Genomic DNA, 6,694 nt, shown 5'->3' with positions numbered 1-6,694 from the left:
ATGTTGTTTTATGGTCTTAAATTAAGAAACTGAAAAAAACTCCTTATTACTGCATCCCACCTTTCACCCTTTTTCATGTTCAGGAAGTGAAGCGGGTGGTCATGCTGGCAGGAAACCCCAACACGCCTGTCTCCTACAATTTCCTTGTTTTGGGTTTGGACCTGATGGCATTGCCTGCTTGAAATCCATGGCAACCCTAAAATATCTATAATAATATAAAGTACAATACAAGTATTATGTACTGAAATGCTTCCTTGCAGGTTAACCACTTGACAATGTCAAAATGAATAAAAAAATATACAGCTGTCTTTAATAAGATCAAACTGAACTAACTGCTATCTTGAAATGTTGAAAAAGTGTTTTTAAATAGCTCAGTCTTATCACTCAATATGAGTCAAAATCTGTCACTTCCAGGAGTGCTCATTTTGTCAAAAATGAAAAAATGAAAAAAATAACAACTCAAAAAATCTGCTATCTTGAAATGTACAAAAAAGGTATTTAAATGGGCCTACCAGACATCTTCTTGAGAGAAGATAAGGTCAGGGACTCCTGTCTTACTCTCCGTCATGTTGAAATAGGTTCTCCTGTCTTACATTCTTCTCTCCACAACACTGTGATCTATATAGTGGTGTTGGCTGGTCTCCACACCACTGTGATCTATATAGTGGTGTTGACTGGTCTCCACACCACTGTGATCTATATAGTGGTGTTGGCTGGTCTCCACAACACTGTGATCTATATAGTGGTGTTGGCTGGTCTCCACACCACTGTGATCTATATAGTGGTGTTGACTGGTCTCCACACCACTGTGATCTATATAGTGGTGTTGGCTGGTCTCCACACCACTATGATCTATATAGTGGTGTTGGCTGGTCTCCACACCACTGTGATCTATATAGTGGTGTTGGCTGGTCTCCACACCACTGTGATCTATATAGTGGTGTTGGCTGGTCTCCACACCACTGTGATCTATATAGTGGTGTTGGCTGGTCTCCACACCACTATGATCTCTATAGTGGTCCACTGGTCTCCACACCACTGTGATCTATATAGTGGTGTTGGCTGGTCTCCACACCACTGTGATCTATATAGTTGTGTTGGCTGGTCTCCACACCACTGTGATCTATATAGTGGTGTTGGCTGGTCTCCACACCACTGTGATCTATATAGTGGTGTTGGCTGGTCTCCACACCGCTGTGAACTATATAGTTCTGTTGGCTGGTCTCCACACCACTGTGATCTATATAGTTGTGTTGGCTGGTCTCCACACCACTGTGATCTATATAGTGGTGTTGGCTGGTCTCCACACCACTGTGATCTATATAGTGGTGTTGGCTGGTCTCCACACCACTGTGATCTATATAGTTGTGTTGGCTGGTCTCCACACCACTGTGATCTATATAGTGGTGTTGGCTGGTCTCCACACCACTGTGATATATAGTGGTGTTGGCTGGTCTCCACACCACTGTGATCTATATAGTGGTGTTGGCTGGTCTCCACACCACTGTGATCTATATAGTGGTGTTGGCTGGTCTCCACACCACTGTGATCTATATAGTGGTGTTGGCTGGTCTCCACACCACTGTGATCTATATAGTGGTGTTGGCTGGTCTCCACACCACTGTGATCTATATAGTGGTGTTGGCTGGTCTCCACACCACTGTGATCTATATAGTGGTGTTGGCTGGTCTCCACACCACTGTGATCTATATAGTGGTGTTGGCTGGTCTCCACACCACTGTGATCTATATAGTGGTGTTGGCTGGTCTCCACACCACTGTGATCTATATAGTGGTGTTGGCTGGTCTCCACACCACTGTGATCTATATAGTGGTGTTGGCTGGTCTCCACAACACTGTGATCTATATAGTGGTGTTGGCTGGTCTCCACACCACTGTGATCTATATAGTGGTGTTGGCTGGTCTCCACACCACTGTGATCTATATAGTGGTGTTGGCTGGTCTCCACACCACTGTGATCTATATAGTGGTGTTGGCTGGTCTCCACACCACTGTGATCTATATAGTGGTGTTGGCTGGTCTCCACACCACTGTGATCTATATAGTGGTGTTGGCTGGTCTCCACACCACTGTGATCTATATAGTGGTGTTGGCTGGTCTCCACACCACTGTGATCTATATAGTGGTGTTGGCTGGTCTCCACACCACTGTGATCCATATAGTGGTGTTGGCTGGTTATGTTTATGATACTTTATCAGTGTTTACAGTCATACCATGAAATGATCAGTTAACCTCTAGACTGGAAACACAGACAAATCACTTCAGGATGAAGAGAAAAATACTTTTGTAATATATTACATTTAAACAAAGTTATTTACAGTCATGCGTGTATACATGTTATGTTTGTGTGGCCGTGGGAATTGAACCTACAACCCTGGCATTGTAAGCTCCATACCACAAGTAGCAGCAGAAAAAAAATATTATTTGCTTAATAAATGCTGTAGGTTAACAAAGTCCAGAGATATCAGGCATGTTTTCACATGGTTCGGTAGTTCTGCTCTAAGGTCCAGACATGGTGGGGTAGTTCTGCTGTAAGGTCCAGACATGGTGGGGTAGTTCTGCTCTAAGGTCCAGACATGGTGGGGTAGTTCTGCTCTAAGGTCCAGACATGGTGGGGTAGTTCTGCTCTAAGGTCCAGACATGGTGGGGTAGTTCTGTTGTAAGGTCCAGACATGGTGGGGTAGTTCTGCTCTAAGGTCCAGACATGGTGGGGTAGTTCTGTTGTAAGGTCCAGACATGGTGGGGTAGTTCTGCTCTAAGGTCCAGACATGGTGGGGTAGTTCTGTTGTAAGGTCCAGACATGGTGGGGTAGTTCTGTTGTAAGGTCCAGACATGGTGGGGTAGTTCTGCTCTAAGGTCCAGACATGGTGGGGTAGTTCTGCTCTAAGGTCCAGACATGGTGGGGTAGTTCTGTTGTAAGGTCCAGACATGGTGGGGTAGTTCTGCTCTAAGGTCCAGACATGGTGGGGTAGTTCTGTTGTAAGGTCCAGACATGGTGGGGTAGTTCTGCTCTAAGGTCCAGACATGGTGGGGTAGTTCTGCTCTAAGGTCCAGACATGGTGGGGTAGTTCTGTTGTAAGGTCCAGACATGGTGGGGTAGTTCTGCTCTAAGGTCCAGACATGGTGGGGTAGTTCTGCTCTAAGGTCCAGACATGGTGGGGTAGTTCTGCTCTAAGGTCCAGACATGGTGGGGTAGTTCTGCTCTAAGGTCCAGACATGGTGGGGTAGTTCTGCTCTAAGGTCCAGACATGGTGGGGTAGTTCTGTTGTAAGGTCCAGACATGGTGGGGTAGTTCTGTTGTAAGGTCCAGACATGGTGGGGTAGTTCTGCTCTAAGGTCCAGACATGGTGGGGTAGTTCTGTTGTAAGGTCCAGACATGGTGGGGTAGTTCTGTTGTAAGGTCCAGACATGGTGGGGTAGTTCTGTTGTAAGGTCCAGACATGGTGGGGTAGTTCTGTTGTAAGGTCCAGACATGGTGGGGTAGTTCTGCTCTAAGGTCCAGACATGGTGGGGTAGTTCTGTTGTAAGGTCCAGACATGGTGGGGTAGTTCTGCTCTAAGGTCCAGACATGGTGGGGTAGTTCTGTTGTAAGGTCCAGACATGGTGGGGTAGTTCTGTTGTAAGGTCCAGACATGGTGGGGTAGTTCTGCTTTAAGGTATAATTTTTTTATTCATTTTGACATTGTTTTGGGACCACTTTTTTTGCTCTGTTTGAAGGCTGTCAGCTTCTTCTCAGGAAGAGAATCACTTAGCCTTTCGACTAATGATCTCAGGTTCAGCCACCAGGTGGCACCCACCCTCCATGAAAACTTTCATAGGCTCTCTTTCACTCAGTAATCATGTAACAACAAGTCGACAGGCTCCCAGAGGCAGGGCAATCAAAGGCTCCAACTCACTGAACTGCCCATCAGCCCAGTCATTGTTATTATTCATACTGTTTGGAAACAGGTTCTATTCAGAACCTCTCAGACTAGAAAATATAAATCATATTTACTATACTGTTTTAAATTGTTTGCATCTGTGATAACTTTATGTAATATATCCTCTCTCTCTCTCAGGATATGAAAAAAGGCCGACCACCTCTCGCCCAGCCATTCTAACAGTGGAAGCCAGGATCTGTGAGAAACTATGATAATAAACTATATAGATCACAGTGGTGTGGAGACCAGCCAACACCACTATATAGATCACAGTGGTGTGGAGACCAGCCAACACCACTATATAGATCACAGTGGTGTGGAGACCAGCCAACACCACTATATAGATCACAGTGGTGTGGAGACCAGCCAACACCACTATATAGATCACAGTGGTGTGGAGACCAGCCAACACCACTATATAGATCACAGTGGTGTGGAGACCAGCCAACACCACTATATAGATCACAGTGGTGTGGAGACCAGCCAACACCACTATATAGATCACAGTGGTGTGGAGACCAGCCAACACCACTATATAGATCACAGTGGTGTGGAGACCAGCCAACACCACTATATAGATCACAGTGGTGTGGAGAGAAGAAAGTAAGACAGTGACAGAAACCTATTTCAACATGACGGAGAGTAAGACAGGAGTCCCTGACCTTATCTTCTCTCAAGAAGATGTCTGGTAGGCAGGGCTGGGCGATATGGACCAAAAGTCATATCCTGATATATTTAGGCTGAATATCGATATAAGATATATATCCTGATATTTTTTCCGCAAAGTGAGAGCAAATGTTCAGTCAAAGTCAAAGCCAGATATGACATGTCTCAAGTAGTTATATTGAAAGCGGCTATTTCAGTGAACAGTTGAAAAATCAAATGAATAAATAATAAACAGGGCTCTTCACCTGGTTCAGATTAAATGCTCAGCTGTTCAAATAACAACAACATGTAAACATAAACACTGTAGAACAACAGGACGACCTTTTTTGAAATCAAAGCTCCATAAGGTGAACATTTAAATAAATACAAATATCTTAAACAAAAATAGCCTATAAAATAAAATAGGCCTATCTTTTTCTGAAATAAATATTATATATATTTATGAGAAAAGTCAACTTTTTTTTTAGTTTGACAACTTTTAAATGGCTTATTAAAATCAAATTACAGATTTCTTCTCCTTTCTAACAAATCCACAGATGCAAATAACGAACATTACAAAATAATAAAATATGACAAACCCTAGTAAGGGCAGCAATTATATATAAATAAAGAACAAAATAAAGTGCTCAGTTTGAGAAAATGTGTTTTAAACATCAGCCTGAGATTACCATTTGCTTTTTGTTAACTCAATTTCTTATCTGAACAGCCTCAACCAGTTGCACAAGAAACAGACTATCAACTCAATAAACATTTTCCCCTCTTTTTTTACTTTGATAAACAGTAATGCTGTCTTGAGGTAGACATTAGAAGACAAGCGTGTCCTCCTTCGTTTAAAGATTTTGTACGAGAAACACCAGCTTGTCAACGGCATCCGGCTTCAGAGATGCTCTGTGGCAGGTCACGATATTGCCACTGCAGCTGAAAACCCTTTCGGAGGGTGAACTGGTAGCTGGTACCAAGAGATACTTTTTTGCCAGGTGGCTCAGAGCTGGAAAGACAACTTCATGATCCTTCCACCACTTGAGGGGATCAGTGTCACTCTCCACACTTGCTGACTGCAAGTAACTTGACAGTTCATTTTCAATAGCCTCCCTCTTGGTTGGTGGCGCAGTGGTGGTGGCTGTGCGCTGCTTGAAGAAGCTTGCCAGTGTCTTAGCTTTTGGTGCCACTGCTGCTTCTCCATCTGCAGGCTCAGGCACAGTTGGCACACGTAGGTAAGGCGGTTGACAACTGCTCTGATCAGCCAGTAGCGTCTCCACCTCCAAGACAGCTCTGTGCTTCAATGCATCAACTTTTTCACTTGGGATATAGGTGGCCCTGAAGCGTGGATCCACAAATGAAGCCATCTCCAATAGGTCAGTAGTGGCTGGGTCAGAATACTTGCGGTTGAGGTACTCAACAATGCTGGTCTTGATCGATTTGCAAAGCTCGCTATCACCCTCTTCACATGCCAGGAGACTTTCGTTAAAAAGGTGCAGCACAGGTTTTACATATGATAGAGTGACGTACTCCTCACCTGACAAAGCATCGGTAAAGTCCTGGAGAGGTTTCAGCACCTTTTGGACTGCTTCTAGGACCTCTAAGTCCTGCCAGGTAGGGACAAGGTGCCTGGTCTTTTTGTCATTAGACAGGACTTTGGCCAGTGCTCCTTCCTGCTCCAGGACTCTCTCTATCATCTGCTGCCTTGATCCCCAGCGTGTGGCAGACTCGGTTATGAGTTGGTGACTTGGCAGACCCAGCTGAATCTGGACTTCAGCAAGATGTCTCCTTTTCTTCCAGCTGTACCAAAAACAGCTTACAATTCTCTTGCACAGAGAAATGGCCCGGGTGACGCGCTTGTCATTCATGCCATGTCCTGTCAGAATCATAAAAAAACTATTAAACAAATGTGCTTATGCGAGAAATTTGACCCTGTTTTCACTTTAACACACTCATACAACTAAGTGCTTTCCAAAATCAAGCTTTAGAAATATTCTACATTAATATTTTCTTGTTTCATAGTTAATTTTTTTTAATCAACGCCAGTCCTAATCATAAATATCAAATATTATATTCATTTATTTTGTGAATTTGAATCCTGTAAGTGAT

Source organism: Salmo salar, unplaced genomic scaffold (assembly GCF_965601325.2).
Source record: "Salmo salar unplaced genomic scaffold, fSalSal1 ptg000117l, whole genome shotgun sequence".
NCBI lineage: Eukaryota > Metazoa > Chordata > Actinopteri > Salmoniformes > Salmonidae > Salmo > Salmo salar.
This window is presented reverse-complemented; position numbering follows the sequence as displayed.